Here is a 20,581-nt window from a genome sequence, read left to right as displayed (position 1 = left end):
CTTTAAGGAGTCTTTTAAAACCGATAGGAAACAATGAGTAGGGGAAGAAAACCTGCTAAAATTTTTTGGAATTTACACGATTCTTATTCTAGCACAAGAAAGCGTTATTTGGTACAAGGTGTATTTGTGGATATACATGAACAGTATATATATTATCCAGATCATATTGTGCTATGCACGGGTCTTTGCAATTCTTCCTGAAGGTTAAAACAGTTCATTAGAATTCAAAATGCGTAATCATCTGTAAGTTGGCACTTGTTAGACTCTTGTCAGCATTGATACTGACATGTTTTATTGCAGCCAAGTTCCAGCCACTTGTTTTCTAACTTGTTACAACAGAAGTCCAGCAGTAGGTGGGTAGAGTGCAGAAAAAACAGTGCCATGTTTCTCAATTGGAGACCCTAAAATAAATAAGAGAAGTTATAGCTGTTCAACAAATGTCACTCAAAAGCGGTCTCGTGGCTTTTTCTTATACAGCGGGCAACTTTCCTTTTGAATTCTCCATTTCAGTTTTCCCTCCATTCTTTCACAGGATCAACATTAATACCCGAGTCTCCCTTAGGGTCTGCTAGCACAGAAATAACACTAATCATGATGGTTTCCACGGTGTGAACGGGGAGCCAGCATTCCGCTGGTGTTTCATGCCCATATTTATCTTCCCCAGGCTCATGAAGAATAGAAATGGATGCATCACCATTTTCATCAACATTTGGATGCCAGATTTCTGTAATGAACATCATTTTAGGAGGCCAGAGGGGATAATCTTTTGGGAAAGTGAGATGAGCCTTAAAAACACCACCTTCATAAAGTGTATCTGGAGGACCAATAAGAAAGACTTCCCATCGGTAGAGATCATTGTCATTTACAAAACCTGCTGAAAAGCCTTCCACTGGATTTTTGTTGAGTTCTCTCCAGCCAGGGGCCAGTTTCTTAGAGTACTCTAGCCCCCTGCCCCCCACCACTGCCTGCCCGCGCGGCGCAGACTCTGAGTCGGAGACTCCTAGCTAGGGGGGCCCAGATGCTCTCTTCTGTCCCCGAGGGTCCAGCGGCCTCAGCCGCACCTGAGCCCGGGACCCGCCCCTCCTGGGGCCATACACTCATTTTCATTTCTGAGTCAAAAGTAATATTTCCAAGGCAGTTTAACAAATCATTTTATGTCTAATGTGAATTAATAATCAGCAAATTGGTACATTCTCTTTGTTTAGTTTGTAAACCACTAACACTAGTATAACTCAATTGAGGTTTTCATTAAATCTTAATGAATCCAGAAGTTATTCCTTTGTCATATTTCTCACTAAAGTGTCCACAAACACATTTCTTTACTGTTTACTTTCAGTGGCCAGTAACTAGCAAATAGACTTAGGTTTGAGTTTATTGTTTATTCATTTATTACTTCAAAATTTATTGAGTAACATTCTGTACCTGTTCCTGAATGAATGTATATAAATGTATATAAAATAATGCCAGTTAATGAGATGAGTGGTGCTGGGCTTTAAAAACTTGAATTGGTTACAGACTTTTAAATTGGTTTTCCATATAGAATCCAAGATGTGCTGGATAGTGGCAGAGCTCTTTAGTAGAAAACCTTAGTCACCAGCTGGAAACAGTTTTTCAAGGTCATAGCCAGAGCTGTCACATAGAGAGGGTTGGCAAGGTATAGAGAATTTTGAGATAAAATGGATGGTAAAGACCTAGGGACCCTGGGCTTTGGCTGTTCAAGAAGCAGTGAGAAACAAGAGGATCACTTCTGAGGGAATAAGGAAAAAATCTGCTCACTGTCATCCTTCACCTTTACTATCTGTGGGCAGTAATTTGTATTTCTCTATGTTAATCAATGTTCTGTGGGATCATTGCAGGGCCAAAGTTACAGTCTTCCTTGATGGGCCATTGCATAATTGTATATCCCCTATATCCCATGTTCATTAGTACTCCTGTCTGGCACCAGACTTACCAGATTATTCCTTGTGTGCAAAGAGGGGGGCATATTTGTTAGAACAGTGTACATAGATTCATGAGAGCATTTATTGCCAGATGGTAGAGATGTGACAGAAGGGCGAGTGCTTCCAGGCTTAAAAATGTACTGCCAATGACATCTCCTTTGGAATTGTCTTCACGTTCAGAGGATTAACTAAGACAATTGAAAACTCATATACTGCTTTGTGGAGACCGATTGAGGAGTGAGCACATGCTCACATTCAAAGCTGTCTGGCCTATGTTCTGGCTCTGGGAGTAGGAATGGACCAAGAAAGAAAGAGCCAGCATTGTGCAAGCCAGGGAGAACATTCTGGCTTTCCTTCTCATAGCCTCAGGAGGAATATGTATTATTTATATTTCTGTTTTTATATATTTAGAATCAATTCACTGCTCCATATTTTTCTATTGGAGGACATCTTTTGGCAATTATGGTGGCAGTGATCGGAGATGGGAAGATTCTACATTTCTTTCTACATTTTGATTTACAGGCAATATCTCTTTTAATTCTCATTAGGGAAAGTATTACTTTAAAATTTAATAGATGAATAAACTGAAACTTAGGGAGGTGAAATAAATTGCCGAGGAGAGGGCAGAAGAGTCAGGAAATCATAAGTGGTTATAAACCAAACACTGCTAAGGCATGATACTACCTGGATTGACTCTGGCATCTGAATACTGAGATCTTGTGACCTTGAGTAAGGTTCATGACTTCTTGGAACATCATTTTTTTTAACGTGCTAAATGGGAATAACAAAAGTACTTTTCTTAAAGTGTGGTAAAGGTAAAATGAAAGAAGACATATAGACAAGACATATGATGTGTTTAGCACAAGGAAGGTTATCATTACAGTGACAATATTAGAAATCAAAACCATGTATAAGTTTTAGGATATCGCTCTGCTTCCTATTAGGGTTTGAGGCACTAGACCAATCTGATACACTTATGAGAAACCAATGAACGTTCATAGTTCGTCATAAGGTAGTATATTTTGAGCAAGCATAATATGTCAGGATCTAAATTTGTAAGAAATAAAATCTTCATTACAAAAAGACATGCCCATATGTGTACAAATAAGTTAGTTCTCCTGTAGCATTTACCAAATGGTTGATTTTATAGTAAGTCAAGTTTTAAACTTTGGAAGCCCATCTAGTGTCTTGTGAAATACTGCCTATGTGAGGCAACCCACCTCACAGTCAAGAGAGGAAAAATATTCACAAAAATTTATAAATTTCTGATTTGATATTTAGTTTTATAGAATAATTAAGAGCATTGGCTTTAGGGCCAGATATGTGTTTAAGTTTTTGTTTTTAGATTTTAACTCTCTGACCTTGAGCAAATTGCTTAATTTTTCTAAGCCTCAGTTTCCTCATCTGTAAAATGATAACAATACCTACCTACAACACAGTGTTGTGGGCATTACGTGAAAGTGGATGTTAAGTGTTGATATGCAAGATATACAAGGAGTGAAGCCAGATGTGACTTTCCCCAATTCCAATCTAGAAGTCTCTTTGAAACATCATTATAATAATACATCAGAAATGTGATACATTAATTTGGGAGCCCATGTGCCATTTCATACTTGACTTTTGATATGTAAATTTGTCCTCCCATGGATTAAATCAGAATGCAGGGGCACCCCAATAAATTTAATAAAATAAAATTTAAAAAAAATTAAGAATTTTCTTGTCACAATTACCTAACCTTTATTGATTGAATAGTGTGTGTGTATGTATATATGTGTGTGTGTGTGAGAGCGAGAGAAAGAGAGCCTCCTTAAACACTAATTCAGAATCCATATCCAACCTGTGCTGCCACCAGAACAAACACCATAACAAATATAAATGTAAGCCATATTTAAGTTTAATGAACATATGCTATGTGCCAGCTCTGTACCAAATGCCTTCCTTCCATGTATTCTTTCATTTGATTCTCACAGCACCCAGTGAGTTAGATATTATAGTTGTCCCCATTTTCTGATATGAAAATTGAAGATTAGAGAGGATAAATAACTCACCTAAGATAATACAACCAAGAAATAGCAAAGACCAAATTTAAACCTAGTTACTCTGCTCCAAATCTCATGTTCTTTATCACTAGTATGATATCTTGTGATGCTATTTACTGTGATTTATTTTGTTACATAAATTATAAGCCCTTCCTAAGATGTTCTCTGGTTCAGACTACTGCAAACTAAACTAGAGGGCAGGAATTATAAAAAAGTAGGAAATATTTTATAAAATATATTTTTAAAGGATTATGTTTCAGTTCATGTATTTCTGTATACTTTTTTGAGTATTCATTACTTTGTTTTTAATATCACTTTTATTTTGATATAATTGTAGACTCATGTGCATTTGAAGATTTCCCTAGTGATAACATCATCTTACACACTACTATATAGTACAATATCACAGCTAGGATATTGACAATCCCTGATCGTCTTCTGGTTTCCTCCTTTTTACTTGTACTTATTTGAAAGTGAGGTGTGTGTGTGTGTGTGTGTGTGTTTAGTTCTGTCACATGCATTTTTATCATGTGTAGGTTTGTGTATTCCCGACTACAGTTAAGATAATAACAGTTCCATCACCACATGTATCCCTCCTGTTGCCCTTCCATAGTCATACCCACTTCCCTCCCTCCATCTCCTTTCCCTGCCACCCCCAACTCCTTTCAATTGCTAGTCTGTTCTCTGTTTCTAAAATATTTTGAGGTTGTTATATAAATGAAATTCTACAGTATGTAATTTTTTGGGATTCGATTATTTTTTCACTCAGAAACAAGGTTGCTGTAAACTGCCCTTTACATGTATCTTTTGTAGTAGTGCCTTTATCTATGGGATAAGGCCCCAGAAATGAGATAACATCCCAGAAATGTTAACTGATTAATTCTTTAATGCATTCCAAAAAGGCTATAATAATTTGTGTTTCCACCATCAAAGTATCCTGGTGGAAAGATTTATCAGCCTTAAAAAGATCAGTCAGAAATTAAAATATTTTTCTCAAAGCATTAATATTTTAATTCCCCAGCTCCTCATCAAAGAACAAAATTTTGCCATTCATTTAAAGAGAAAATAAATTGTATAATAGTAATCAAATTAAGGCACAAGGATTGAACCACAAATCTGCAAATTTTGTGTCTGGCAAACCAGGAAAGTTGAGCTAATGCACTATCTCTTATACCTGAACCAGATAAAAAGAAATAGTGTATCCTTACTTCCAAGTAAAGCTAACTCCATCTAGGGAAAGTTAGTACTTCTTAGCTCCTTGGCTAATGAAGGGTCATTCAGGTACTTGGTACGAACCTTAGGGAGCCATAACCTATAGCAACCTGGGGTCACAACTGCCTGGAGATACCAGTGTGGTAATTAGGACATGCTGTGCTGTCTCTTAAAATGTATAGTGTCAAAGTTATCTTGGGAATTCTTGAGTTCATAGGTTTCTGGCACTGTTGACTGGGAAGGCTTCTCTCACACCAGCCTGGTTTATCTCTGTTAAAGTGAGATTCTGTTTCTTACACAGTCTAACTGATAAACATGTCTCAAGCTCTAAGTGACCATGGCTTCTGCATCTGCAGTGTTTCTATGTGAACTGAAAAACTTTTTCTTTTTTTTAAATCATCTTTAAAGATAGTAAGATTTCATTTCACTAAAATACAATTCCCATGAAATTTATTTCTGCATATTAAGAACATTGGTTGAAATTTAACTAACTATAAAATCACTATTTAAATATTTTTAAAACACAGTATGTCATTTTAAAAGTAATAGCTGCACTGAAATTTATTTTAATATTAATTGTAGATAAAAGATGGGCTACAATGAAAGACTATAAAGGAAATATTTAAAACTATTAGAGAGAATTTTCAAAGAATATAAGAACAATATTTAATATAACATATTCTAATGAAAAACATTCTAATGTAATTGTAAGTCTTTTCCTACATAATAATTGGTAAGCCTCTTTCTAGTTCTTGTAAGTACATGAAAGTTTAAGAAAACTGGTTTTCCTTTTAAAAAATATAAATTCCACTTCGTTAGATAGAAATGACTTTTCATTAATTAATCCTAATGAATCATATGTGTAGTTTTATTTACTTATTTCTATTTATTTATTTATTGTGTGTCCAAAAATTGTTTGAAGTGAGTTTTGACTTTAGATTGTTTTATACAAACACACACACACACACACACACACACACACACACACACACACACACACAGAGGGTGCCAATAAAATGTCCACACATTTTAAGAAAGGAAAATCTGTGTTAAAATTGTAATACTCAATATATACTGATAACAAAAGTTGAATACAAGTCACGTTTGACTTCTGCAATTACAAGAAGTGCTCAAAGTGGTTACTATCAGCATAATTTTAATACAGTGTTTTCCTTTCTTAAAATGTGTATACTTTTTCTTCTCTCTCTCTCTATATATATATGTACATATATATATATATATATAATTTTTTTTTCTTTTTGGTTCAGGGGGAGAAAGGGAGGTAGGGAGGTTTGATCAGAAGAATCCTATCTTTTAATGGTCTAACTTATTTTGAAAAGGTCATGTAGATTCATTGGATTTTTTTTCCTTTTGGGAGAGGAGGTGAATTCCAATGATTTTTAGTTTATAGACATTGCCCTCTCTGTATAGAGTTGTCTCAAACCATTTGCCTTTGTTTAATGAAAGTCAGCTTTCACTAAGGCTATGATGTCTTGTTCACTGAATCAGCAAACAATCTATCCACTAAATTTCTATAGCAATTATTTTGTTTATTTCTCAGCATATATCATATAGCAAATTATATTATAGCTCTTCATGTGAACTTCTTGAGATAAGTGAGTCCGTATTAAATATTTTTGTACTCACCCCTTTTTAAAACCAATGTTGTTAGCATGAAATTTTGCGTGTAGTTAGTAAAAAAATAAAGGCATGCTAATTGAAATTGCCCAGACGATATTTCTTGGGAATTGGGATGGTGGGGGCAGGCAACATGGGGCCATGCTAATGAGAAGAGATAACTTTGGCAGAAAGCTCCAGAATAAGAAGATCCATATCATACTGATTATAAGTTGCACATCTCATAATAAGTTGCATAACCCAGAAGGTGGCACTTTAGCAAATGCCTACATGTGGTAAGGGAGTAAAGCCTGTGGATATTTATACTTTATCCACCTGGTTAACTGAGCTATTTATTGTGTGAGTTACTATACTAAGTTTTGGGGATAAAATGACAAGCATATCCTGCCCTACTTTCTTCAAATTAGGGGAGAGGAAAAATCAAGCAAATAATCATAAGTGAATGGAAGTTAAAACTGAGATAAATGCTCTGAAGGAATGTTAGTGATGCCTTAGAAATGTATGAAAGAGATCCCGTTTACTGTCATGAAAGGAGAACTGACTCTGGGTGGTGAACACACAACATGATGTATAGATGATATATTACAGAATTGTACACCTGAAACCTATGTAAATTTATTAACTACTGTCGCACCAATAAACTTTAATAACAAAAAAAGGGGTATGAAAGAGAAACCTTGACTTAATTTCCAAAGGTAGGTCTAAGAAGATTCCCTTAATGAAATAATGTTTGAGCCAAGATCTGAAGGATGAATGGGAATGGGCTAGATAGAGGAGGTTGCTGAGAGGGTAGGGCTTGTGGGTGGGACACAGAGGTGAAGCATGTTCCAGATGAAAGGACATAATGGGCAAAGAACCAGTGGCAGAGTGACTGGAGGGGGAGGATGGGGGGAATGGGGAACTGAAAAAAGGTGGCATATGCATGGAGTCCAGAGGCCAAGGGACAATGTAGAAAAAGGCACAATCCGTGGGGGGAGGCTGAGGCCAGGCCAGGCAGCCTCACTGGCTTTATTGCTACTAACATTAGCATTTTCAAAGCACATTCATATCTGTTTTCTTATTTTCACTTCACCCATGTGATATAGGCAGGATGCTTACAGATGACAGATGGAATCTGAGACTCGAGTAGTGTTCTGAGGCCTCATGATCAGTTAATGGAATTGCTGAAAACAACCAAATAATTTGTGTTCTGTTCTCAGGGAATTTCTCCCAGGCTATGGTAAAACAATAAATTCGTTCGCAGTTTCTGTTCCTTTTCTCCTAGATCGTGGTCATGATAGTTGATTTTACATCTAAAACACTTACCAGTAATGTAAAGCTGGTATAGTTTTGAGCTGTCAGAGGATTTCAAATTCTGTTTTTTCTGTCTGCTGCTTCTGGGTTAATGTTAAACTCTTAGGAGAGGAAATTGTACCATGTTTCTTATTCATGTATTCGAAATGAAATGCTTCACTGAATCAGTTTTATAGTATTCTATTTTAAGTTGTGATGATATTTTTAATATGACTGTTAATACCTTTTCCTCTAAGTATGAGGTTTTTTTTATATCCTTTACCTCAGAATATTCCCTTTATATAGATTTATGCAAATATGTCAGTGGCATTGCCTCCAATGTATACTACAAATTTATAGAAAGTAAATGTACAATACAAATTTATAGAAATGAAAAATGTATTCAAGAACTGATAGAAATATCTGGAGACAGTATATAAAAGGATTCAACAAAACCAACTGGTGTTAATTCAGTAATCTCTTTTTGCAGATAAGATTCCTAAATACTACTTTTCTGAAAAAAATTTTGTATTAGTTTGTCATTTCCAGTTTAACATAAGGATTATGTTTATGTGGCTTGTTCACAGGGCTTTCTTACTCTCTTCATAGCAACTAGCAATTCTGTATAACATTGCTCAGAAGTTACGTGCATTCACCTAACACAAATACAAATTTGCCTGCATTGAATTTATATACTCTTTAAAAAGTGACTGGTCAGAACAATGGATATAATAATACTACCATGTTTTGTTTGTGGCTTTACTATATTATTAAAGTTTCAACTGTATATTTCTCTGTTTATAGTGATGTTTAAAATTCTTTGAGTAACACATTTTGTAAATATTACATGAAAAAAGAATCTCTGGCCCTCTTTTTGCTTCATAATGATTTCAGTATCATACCAGTTTCTTCTTTCTTAGAGGATGCTTTATAAATATTTTGTATTCCCTGTCACTTGTGAATTGTGCATCTGTACTACCACTATTGAAAAACCATTTCACTTAATTCCTTAAGTTCTAATATACATACTACTCCATTACATCCCCCAAGTGCAAATATTCTATACACATAGCTCTGTTACTCCTGCCTTCTTAGAATGTCTGTCATTATCTAGATTCTAGTTACAAAGAAGTCTTTAAGAAGCTTGCAGCCCAAAGATACAAAATGACTCCACCATAGAAAGGGGATAAGAGGATAAAGGAAATAAGAAAATAAGAAGAAATGAGCAAATAAGAGGAAATAAAGGAAACAGGATAAAGGAAAAAATCCTAACCAGGAGAAGAAGGCAGACCAAGGCAGGCCCCTGGCATTTTAAAAATTACTCTGTTTCTTAAGTAGGCTGGCATGGACAGCGTGCTACAGTTGTTTTCAGTTTGAGCAGATAACTTTTGGCTACATAAGGATAATTAAAACAAAAAACAGCTGAAAAGAAACTTGCAGTCAAATGTCCTTTCATAGCGATAAAGAAACAGTTTTATGGGGAAAAAGGGAAGGAACAAAAGACCAGCATAAAATGTTGCTGGAAAGATCCATATGGAGCAGTATTTAATGAGTTACCTTAACTCGCTCTGGGTCTTATGGCACTGCATATCTGAAAAGCTTGCATTTATGTATTTGTCTAATATTGTATTTCCTTATGTTTATTCTGTCATTCACAAAAGAGATGAGAGGACCCAGGACATCCTGTATGATGTTCACATATGTCATCTGGATATGGGAAATACTTCAGCTATTCTAGTGAGATTGTCATGGGCCCTAGTAGAATTGAGGTAGCTTTCTTCTTCATCCTAGACTACAGAACTCTAATACTATCTATCTAGCGTATCTGTCTGCCTAGGTATTGAATTCTGTTGCAGTCTACATGTTATAACACAAAATAAAGGCAATATTTCCCTTTCGGGCTCTCATCCAATATTCTTGTCTTTTTATTAAAAAAAAAAAATCTGCAGAAAAGCACTATACAAGTCCTAGGGAAGAAGTAACTTTGTTATATAATACTGTGGTTTAAAAATTGTGTTTATCAAGAAATCCAATACGTATAGGATATGCAATGTTTATATTTCAAGACTACAGAACAATTCAGAGGAAGATAGCTATCATCTCATGGTCAGAGATGCAAAGGACAAGAGTCATAGAAATCTACCAAGCAATAACAACAGTAAGTTTTTACTCTTCAGTGAAAAGTGCTATCGACACCCATTTTTTAGATATTTATTAAGTGCATCCTATGTGTCATTCCCTGTGCCAGAAGATACAGACTGAGCAGAGAAGGGGCTTAGAAAATATCTCTGAGAATGCTCTGGAGGAAGAGTAGTGTTGTGGTTGGGTCACTGGAAATAGTGTCCGAGATAAAGATTTCTTTAACAGTGATTTGAAGCAGTGCTTTCAAGAGAAACCTGAAAGGAAGCTAGAAAGCAGGAGAGAGACGCTAGCCAAAGAGGTGTTTCCAGGTGAAATCTGGTCTCCGTCTGATTTTGTGGCAAGTTCTCAACTGTAACGAGAGTTGGGCTTTTGTACTCCTCATACCAAAAAGTCATTGGCCACCAGATATAATGGGGGTAGTTAGTTATAACCTGGCATATGTTTCTGGGCAAACAGCTTCCATCACCCAAATGTCCTCCTTTAGAGAAGGTGGCAGGGAAGTGTTCTTAGTGGCAACTGACCCAATAACTGGTAAAAGGTAGTCTGAAAACCTTGGCATGGCGCCAACAATGTCTGCTCTTATAACTGACAAAAAATGGGAAAGACATTGTAGAACCATATCAGGAAACTAATTGTTTTAGATTGGAGAAAAGAGAAGGGGTGGAGAAACACACTTCACCTGGTGAGTGGTGATGGCAAGGAGAAGTTAGGAACAGACTAATCATGCATTTGCCACAGTGCCCCTTACCAGTGCGTGCCCAAGCATGTCTGAGTGACCACCCTTCAGACGTGCTTGCCTGGAAGGTTGGTGCACCAGCTGATCTTTAAGGTCATTTTCAACTCTTGGGTGTTACGACCTTGCTGACATATAGTCCCCTGTATTCCTGCATACCAGTTAGCAATATTTTTATATGCCACAATTTCTAAACAGTATCCTAGAATTAATAATTATACTGAAATTTTTTAGTAAAAAGATAAAGGTATATCTGTGACTATTAGCAATCCTGAGTTTTCCCAGAATTTTGGTTCAGAAAATTGTCCAATAACTTTGATAGTCTCCAGAGGGAGGTAAATACATTTAGGAACAAGCTAAGAACCATATACAGCATGGGATTGGGTATTATTAAATATGATGGATATTAAATTAGTTTCTCAAGGTGACTCAGCTTCTTTTTGCTGTGACCAGGTACCTTCACTCTAGAATCTCTTTTCTTTAGAGAGGAAGTTAGTTTCTGATTGTTCCTGTAGAATGGCTTCCCCATTTGACTGGTGGCTGCCTAAGCAGAACAGGTGGTTATTTTGACATCGGCAACTAGGCTTGTGGCTTTTTAACTTGCTATGGGCTCTTCTGATTTTGCGAGGGGCAGCAGCCCTTTTGGTGACCCAGCCCTATTGTGTGGCTTTGAAAGTCCATCCTGGAAGCTCAGACCATGAAACTCTTTTACTTCAGTCACCTGGTAATTCTGTAAGGAGTTCAGTTATTCTTTCTGCTTAAACCTGCTAGAATGCATTTTGTTTTCTCTAATTAAACCCTGACTGATAAACTTTTAAATTGAACATAAATGGTTACTAGATGTACGGGTAGAAGTCGGTTACTACTTTTAACTCATAGACTTGAGAAATACTTTTTTTTTTCTTTCTGACAATGATATATTTTTATGCTAGATTTTAGACTTCAGGTAAAAATGCTTTTATTAAAAAGTTTACTGACTAAAATATGATTAGAAAAATTTCCCACATTATGCAAAAGGTGAAAATTATTTGCAAAGGTACTTGATTGCTTAAAACATTTATTATTTTTATCTGATTACAAAGATAACATTTACATTAAAGAATCTTTGGAAAGCTAGCTGTACTTTGGTGCTTCAGCCAGGCCCATCTGTCCATTTGACAGAGACAAACTATAAATTAGCTGGCTCACGTGACGCATAATGGGCGTCAGCTAGTGGCTTTTTCACAGAAATGTAAAATCATCTCTTATTAGCTACTCTGTCAGTGACTTGGTAACTTTAAATTTTGCATACATTCAAAAATTTCTGTTTTTTCATGAAAGTGAGGTCTAATGCTAAGGTTTTTTTACCCCCATAAAAGAACATGATATCTTAGCCTCAACGATTAAATTCAGAAAGAGACATTGTAACTTGCTAGTGAATTGTTTATTTCCACAGAGTCACCCATAATATTGTATTCTCAGTAATATGATGAAAATAATTCCAAAGAGGGTACTTTTAATATACTATAAATTTCAGTGTTATTTTACAATGGATAATTTGATTTCCAAACAAAGCGATGCTTTAAGCAAAGGCTTTCTCTTTTTAATGAAATAGGGAGATGGGTAGGGGAACATTCTTTAGCTTTTTTGATTAAAGGTTAAGGAATTGCTTACAGTCTTGAAATGTGACATGTACTGCATGTCCTTAGAGAATGCCACATGAAATTATAATAACAAAAATGTGTCAGTGTGCTTGGTGCAGTATTGCCAGTGACTCGATTTCATTTCAGTATAGTAAGGTTTATTATCTCATGGGGTGAGGGTATACTTACGTTTCTATGCATATCTTCAAAACTTGACTTTCTTCATGCTTCTGAAGGGTTGTCAGCTGCCCCTAACCCAACTAAGAAACTACAGAATTGCCCCCTGTTCTCTGATAATAGGAACAATTTACCCAAAGGCATAACTAATATCATCTTGGAAATAAACATAGTACCTGAAGTGTTGAATACTAGACCATGTCTACAACGGTGACTGATGCAATAATTGATACTGTGTATCACACAACTGATTTACTTGCAATATTTGGAGGTAGAGCATGAAAATTAATGCACTGGATGCCTTGGTTATTTTATGGTCATAGCCAAAGCAATTAGTAAACACTATGTTTATCATATTATTTATTACATTTATTTGCATATCAACTTAGTGTTAGCTAGTAAGAGACTTAAAAAACAGGCTATTCTTGTTCTCTTAGGTCCCCTTACTAGAATTGATTTGTGTCAACAGTAACCTAGTGAAACAATGAACTTTAAAAATTAAATACCACTTTCTTGATAGTAATGATGATAAAAATTGCACTAAGGGAAATTCCATTTTGAGTAGATAGAATATTTTAGACTTTTCTGGGCACATTTGTGTGTTTTTTAAAATTTGTTCTCTATAATAACTCTGTGAGATAGCATGAGATATCATTGTCCCTATTGTAGCAACAAGAATGCTGAAGTCTAACAAGACCTACTAGACATTTCAAAGCCTTGTGATAGAAAAATGGAAAGGAGAAATAATCTAAACACGAGTTTCCAAAGGCTGCATCTCTGTTTGCTACTTATTGATATTAAACTTATTGAGTTTTTCTCTGCTGATGAATTTCAAATTCACTGAGAGAGAAAGAAAAACAAGGTACTACCTATTAAAAATTACAATTATCTTTAAATGCACAGGCAGCTTAGCTAATGGCTCTAATAAGCATCTATTAGGCATGTTTGTATACGAGAGTGATTTCCAGACATAGAGTATGGGAAGTATCAAAATTCCATGGGTATCGCTTTTAATATACTCATGCTCTAAGATTATGAGTGTGTCTACCTGGGAAGGGTACATGCCTCAGTCAGCTCAGCTACCATAACAAAATATCACGTAGCCTTGGTGGCTAAAATAATAAGTGTTTCTTTCTCATACTTCTGGACGCTGGGAAGTCTAAGATCTAGGTGCTGGCAGATTCAGTGTCTGGTGAGGACCCTCTTCCTGATTTGAAGAGGACCCTCTTCCTTGCTGTATGCTCACATGACAGAAAGAGAGACGGCTCTGGTCTCTACCTCCTCTTATAAGGGCACTAATCTCATCATAGGCATCCCACTCTCACGACCTCATCTAAACCTATTAATAATTATCTCACAAAAACTACACCTCCAAATACCATCACATTGGGCATTAGGACTTCAACATATGAATTTTGCTGGGGGGTGGGGAGGACACAAATATTCAGACCATAGCAGGGTGTGTTTTACTCAGCTTATAACTGATGGGAACATATCATTAGTTACAAGTAACAGAACCAAATAAATGTGAATCAGGGACCGGTATCAACCAGTGAATGCTCATGGCTTCCCATACTTTGTTGATCAACAGAAATAGGCAATTCTGCAGACTAGAGAATCACTGGAACACACATGTAGCTTTTTTGTCCAACCTGAGATGATACAGCATTTCAGGTGTAATGCAGTTTAACTAGGAAGACCCCACAGACTTCTCAAAGAGGGATCAGAAGTTTGGAGAATCTGTCATGCCTCATGAAGAGTTCTGAATTTGATGGTTGATCTCAGCTTCTTAATATTGAGCCTCTCTGCTCTCTGAAAATTTTGGCTGCTTAAGATTGTCAACTTTGGTTGGACATACCACCACACCAGCTCTAGCCCCAGATCCAAACTTCAGGTCAGTTTGACTTGAGTGAGCCACCTTCTATTTGGTCCGGGTTGGGGAGGATGTTTTCAGGACCATCGTCAGTCATCTATGCAGGGGGATGGCACGTACTGTCAGGTCTAGGACCTGGGACTTCGATTTGTCTGCAGGTGGGAAGTGGTGTCAGCCTGCTGTACAGGTTATAACTGTTCCTGTACAGATATGACAGATATGTTAATGGTGATGGGGAACATTTCAACAACTGTTGACATCAGGATTGGGCATCACAGTGGGATGGTGACATATCCATGTGTGCATAGAGCATAAAAAAGAGGACTGCTTTAGAGAAGTCTCTTAGCAGATCATCAAGCCATATGTAGCCCTTAGGAAGAGAACAGACAAGAGGGCAGCAGCATCTAGATCCTAAAGGCATTAGTGTACTGGGAGTACGCCCAAAGGAGAGGAAATGGTGGCAATTCATTTAAAAGCTTTGTCCTTAGCTCGAGACTGGAAATGCCCAAGATCTAGAGTCTACTGCACATACCACACTCCCTGCTTCTGACATCTCAAACTTAATATGTCATACATCTGAGCATGCCACTCGTTCCTGAGGTTCTCTGCTGCAGGGGGAAGCAGAAGCTTCTGTCGAAGTGCCAGAGTCATGCGTGAAGCAGCCCTGTTGGATTTTTAGACCAGTAATGACAAGTCCACTTTACATTTGCTTGTATCTCTGGAACTTCTTTTTCTCATAGTGAATCCAGAGAAGGCTGTTCTAATGATAAACTTTACCCAGTAGTGCTTGTCATGGGTCAGGAACTATTCTAAGGAATTTACATAGGAAGCCTCATTTGATCCCCAACAATAAATGTATGAGCTCATTTTAATTATCATTGGCATTTTGGAGATGAGGAAAGTAAGACAGAGAGAGGTTAAGTAAATTGCCTGAGGTTACGCAGCTAGTAGATGGAAAGCTGGAATGACCTCCCAGGTAGTTTATGCTTTTTACCACTACACTATATTACCTCTTAATTCTACTATACTGCTGAGATGTTAATAGATATTACTTGTTAACCTAAAAGGGTTTTGTGGTGAAATAAGATTCGAAATGTTGACTTCATTATGCAGAACTCAGGATTGTTAATATGTGATGGGGACAGGTTTGTTTTAAAGTCTATCCAGTTTAAAAAGAGTTGCAACATTCATGGATGGGGGACAGTGTGGTCAATGTTAAATTAAGTTATGGGAGCTCTTTGCTAAAAAACGGTTTGGCTTAATTTAGTGTAATTATGGAAAAGAAAATCAATAGAAGAAATTCCATGATGACAAAATATGCTGACTGAAATATGCAAAAATCATTTAGTAATTGATTTTTTTTTGCTCAAAATTTGAAACATAAAATGGAAAGAGGTTATTTAAATCATATTTTGTTTTATGTAGAGACGTACAGATTGAGAAAAGGCCATGGGGCTTAAGTGAGAGAAGCAATAAATAAGGGCTGAGAAAACTGGATCCAGCAGGCAATCAATGTGAGTTGAATAGAATAGAACTCTCTCTCTCTCTCTCTCTCTCTCTCTCTCTCTCTCTCTCTCTCTCTCACACACACACACACACACACACACACACACACACACACGCAGTGCAAACTAATAAGCAGAGAAAATAGCTGCTCTAACATATTTGTATTTCACAGTACAGGAGAATTTCCTAAGAGAAACAGCTTTGCATTTAAAACCTAACATGGCTTTTTTACCCCATAAAAAGTAGACAAGGCAAGGAAGAACTCTTGAGAGTTGATGCAGCTCTGGCAATTCCAATAGATGCTGAACTGACCTCATTCCCTCTCTGTCTCTGGGTTTTCTTTCTTAGTCCCTCTTGCCTTCCTTTCCTTTTCTCTCTTTTCCTTTTTCTTTATATTATCTCACTAGTGAGGGCCTATCATGTGCCAGACTCTGTTCTAGGAGCAGGAGATACAGCAAAGAACGAGACAACATATGCCCCTGCTCCTCTCATGGGTCTTAACATTCTGGTGAAGGGGGTCATAGAATAGGCTAATATATATACAAGTAAAAAGGATAACTTCAGATCTTGGTAATGAACATGGAAGAGGGTGAACTGATAGTGACTGATGGAGAGAGAGAGAGAGAGAGAGAGACTTTAAGTAATCTGGGAAAGGTACTTCGAGGAACTAAAGATGAGCTAAGACCTGCAGAATTTTCATTAATAAGACACATTAATAAGATTAAAGGTAAAGTTTTCCAGGCAGAGGAAATAGCAAATGCAAAGTCTCAGGAATGACTTTGAGGTTCAAGAAACCCAGTGTGGCGGGAATATAGTGAACCACACTTGGGAAAATGCAAGTTCATAACCACTAGTCTTCTGGAGTGGGAAAAAAAGAGAGACCTTGGTGGGATTCAGAGATGGTATCAAGTCACACCTTCATAGCTAGACCAAATGGGAAGGTTGTAAAGAACTTAAAATGGTTCATGGGATATCAGAGCAAAGCATGGTTTTGCCATTCTTTACATGTGCATCATGGAGAATCTTCTTCCCACTGGAAAAAGTTAATATTCTCAAGCTGAGTTAGATTAGATGTTAACAGACAGTTTATTAAAGTTTGATGCCGAAAGTGTTATATTTGTCATGCCGGAATGAACAGACAGAATAATGCTTGTAAAACTTAATTGTCACTAGGAAAGAATTCCTTGATGGCACAGTTGATATTAAATTTAACGAGTTAATTTAGGGATAACTCAGGCTTACATTTTAGAAAATCAATTTATCATCCAATTCGTTAAGGGGGAAAAGAAAAGAAAGTCAATTTCTGACTACGGGATGAAAAAAAACATGAGCAAATGGGATTATGGAGCTTCCTTGTTTTCACATATTTGGCAAGGAAATTCCAGAGAGGATATTTTCATGCCTAGAACTCTTAAAAATAATATTCTCAAAAAGTATGTGGATTAAAATATCTCATATTTTACATGAATGATTGATTCAGTTTATGAAAGAACATTATATCTTCAAGTTCCTTCATATTCTTGAAGAAAAACTGTTTGGTGTCCATGGAAAATGAGCCACAGATGGAATTACTGTCCCACAGGGAAATCTTGAAGTTGAAAAATTTCATGTAATTTTCTTCAGGCTTTGACATGAGTTGACTACAAACCGTATGTAATTTGGAACATACATCTTTGTGCTTCTTTTTAACTTTTCATGTGTTACTTTATAACATTTTGACTAAATTACTGTGTTCTTGAAGGTAGAAGACAGATTATCTATTTCTCTTTCATGATATTCTATAGAGTTTAGACCTGAGATAATATGACAAACTTGGTAAACCAACATGGTTTTTACTGGGTTCTATGTAAGTTCTGGTTAGGACACTGGGATGAAATAGGGATTGGAAAACTATGATCCTGGAGCCCAAACTGGCCCTCAGCCTGTTTTTATAAAGTTTTATTGGAACACAGGTGTATCTGTTTGTTTACCTATTTTCTCTAGGTGCTTTGCTGCTATCACAGCAGAGTTGACTATATAGAATAGAAACTGTATGGGCCTCAAAATCTAAAATGTATGGCCCTTTACAGAAAAGGTTTGCCTTTCCCTGAAATCATCTTTTTGTTTGTGTCTTGGTGTGATTAAAAAAAAAACAACCTACATTTCCAGCTAGGTTTAAAGATTTAATTTTTGCATTTGCATTTATTTTGGTATAAAGTGTAATGTTAAAATCTAACTACATTACATTCTCCATGATAGTTGCCTGCGTACCACTTACTGGGTAATTTATCTGTTCATCACGTATATGAAATATCACACTTATTGTATACCCAGGGCCTCAATTAGAGTATTAATGTTACTTAACATGTATTAAGCTTTTGCTATATGGAAGGACTTTGTTAAGCATTTTGACCAATATAATTTTATGTATTACAATAATTCTATGATGGCTTACTTTTATTATCCCCAATTTACAGATGAAGAAACAGAAGTATATAGATATTACATAACTTGTCCAAGGTCACATAGTTAGAAAGCTGTGGAGAAAGCAAATTTTATAGATTTAAAAGAGATGAAAATGGAAATTATTAAATATTGAATGAAAGGTGAATGAATATATAAAATTCTTATATATACTTTAATTATTTGTTTGCTTTCTATTGTATTAGCTACATAACAAACACTTATGGCACCAAGCTCTGTTATAAGCACATTATAAATATTAAGCCATCTAAACCTCAAAACAAGCTTTCGAGGTAGATATTATCATAGTCAACATTTTAACAGTAAGAAATTGAGGCCTGGAGAGATGAAATGGTTTCCTGAAGGTCAATCAACAAGGAAGTATCAGAGCTGGGATTTAAACTCGGGTAGACATATGCTAGTATCCCTACTTTTCTCTAGATTATTCTGCTTCTGTTTCATTGATTTGTTCTACTAATCACAGAAATGTCTGTATCTAACTATTTAAAAAATGAGTGCTGCCCTGTGGGGACAGCCACAATTCAAGGTGAAGATAAATAGAAATCCCAAGAAAATTACCTAAATCAAGTAGTATTAATAAATTAAAAAACCTTGCTTTGTGTTCCTCAATACATCAGAATACGAAATGTGGTCTACTTGGCTTAGAAAGGCAGGCATATTTACACAGTATAATGTTACGGAAACAAGAAGAACTGGTTGTATGAACGGCTAATCCTGAAAAGAATCTGAAACCTATAAACATAAACTTCCATGTTGAAAGAGTTCAGTACTTTTTAAAGCATTACATAGGGGATCCCCCCCCCCCCAGTAAAATTGCCTTTACTTTTCTCCCCTAACTCGTTTTATTTTAAAACTGGTTTTGAAAGGAGCACTTCCCAGTTACCTAAGATTTTAAAACTGTCTGAAACATTCCTTAAGAGGTATAACTCTTCTCTTTGTCCTCTTTTTGAGCTTGGATGGGTCAAATACAATGAAATGGAATTTTAAACCTTACCAGAAAAAAATCACTGGTGGATTCTGCAGAAGTTGGATTGATTTCAACCACAGGATAATTTTTTTCAGACTCCTGTGTCTGAGCGTAGTGGTGCCTCTTCTGGCTCTGTGCGCTTCAGCGGTTATTACATTAAGAAAAGCACCACTCTGGGACTCAGAACTGTTTCCTGAGAGCAAGCCAAGTGAAGCAGAATGATATATATTTATGTTTTCTAATTGGTTATACTTTTATGGAGGGACTTGAGTTTTTCCCAGGAAGGTGTTGGTCATGTCTAAACTGTATGAACCATCAGGTCAAAGTTCATGCCATTGGAAGGTAACGCAGGGGGAATTAATTGAGGGAAATATTGGACGTATCGCATCTGGACAGTCTATTCAGTTTGGTACTATTCATAACTCCTGACTTCCTGAGAGCCAAAACCTAAATCAGTTTTAAATGGTTGGCCACACTTAAAATTGGGTTTGAAGAAGATGATTTACTGGGTCACTGGCTAAGGACTAGCTGGAAAAGAATTTCATTTGCTAACACTGTGATGCAAGTTGTTGGCATGAGCAGCCCCCTGGATGGGCTGAGCCAACGTCCTGATCAGACGTCAAATCTTGAATTTCTGAAATGCCGAAACTTTCTTTGTTCCTGGAAGGTGAAAATATTTTAATTTTTCAAAAACGTATTTAATGTTGGGTCTTTAACCAGAAATGAGCAATGAACGGGTGAAAACATTTAGAATAATCAGATACATATCATTCTTTGCATTTTTTATGCCTACCTGGCTCTGGATTAGGTGAAAGTGATGGGAATATTTTTTTCAGTAAAAGTGCTTAAAATACAAAAGTACGTTTCTATTTTTAGATCAATATTACATTTTCATTTGACAGGTGGTAAAAATTCAAATCACTATGTCAAACAATGAGATTCACAGTACAGTAGAATTAGTGGCAATAAAGCCTAAAACTCACAAAAGAATAAGGGA

The 20,581-nt window shown here is 36.3% G+C and overlaps 1 pseudogene; it reads right to left on the bottom strand.

Annotated features, from left to right (window-relative positions):
* Positions 1-440: 440 nt before the first annotated feature.
* The window catches only part of LOC109447381 (ubiquitin-conjugating enzyme E2 G1), a 99,922-nt pseudogene continuing 79,781 nt past the window's right edge, over positions 441-20,581 (bottom strand).

The sequence above is a fragment of the Rhinolophus sinicus genome, linkage group LG07, assembly GCF_036562045.2.
Source record: "Rhinolophus sinicus isolate RSC01 linkage group LG07, ASM3656204v1, whole genome shotgun sequence".
In the NCBI taxonomy this organism is placed as follows: Eukaryota; Metazoa; Chordata; class Mammalia; order Chiroptera; family Rhinolophidae; genus Rhinolophus; species Rhinolophus sinicus.
This window is presented reverse-complemented; position numbering and strand designations above follow the sequence as displayed.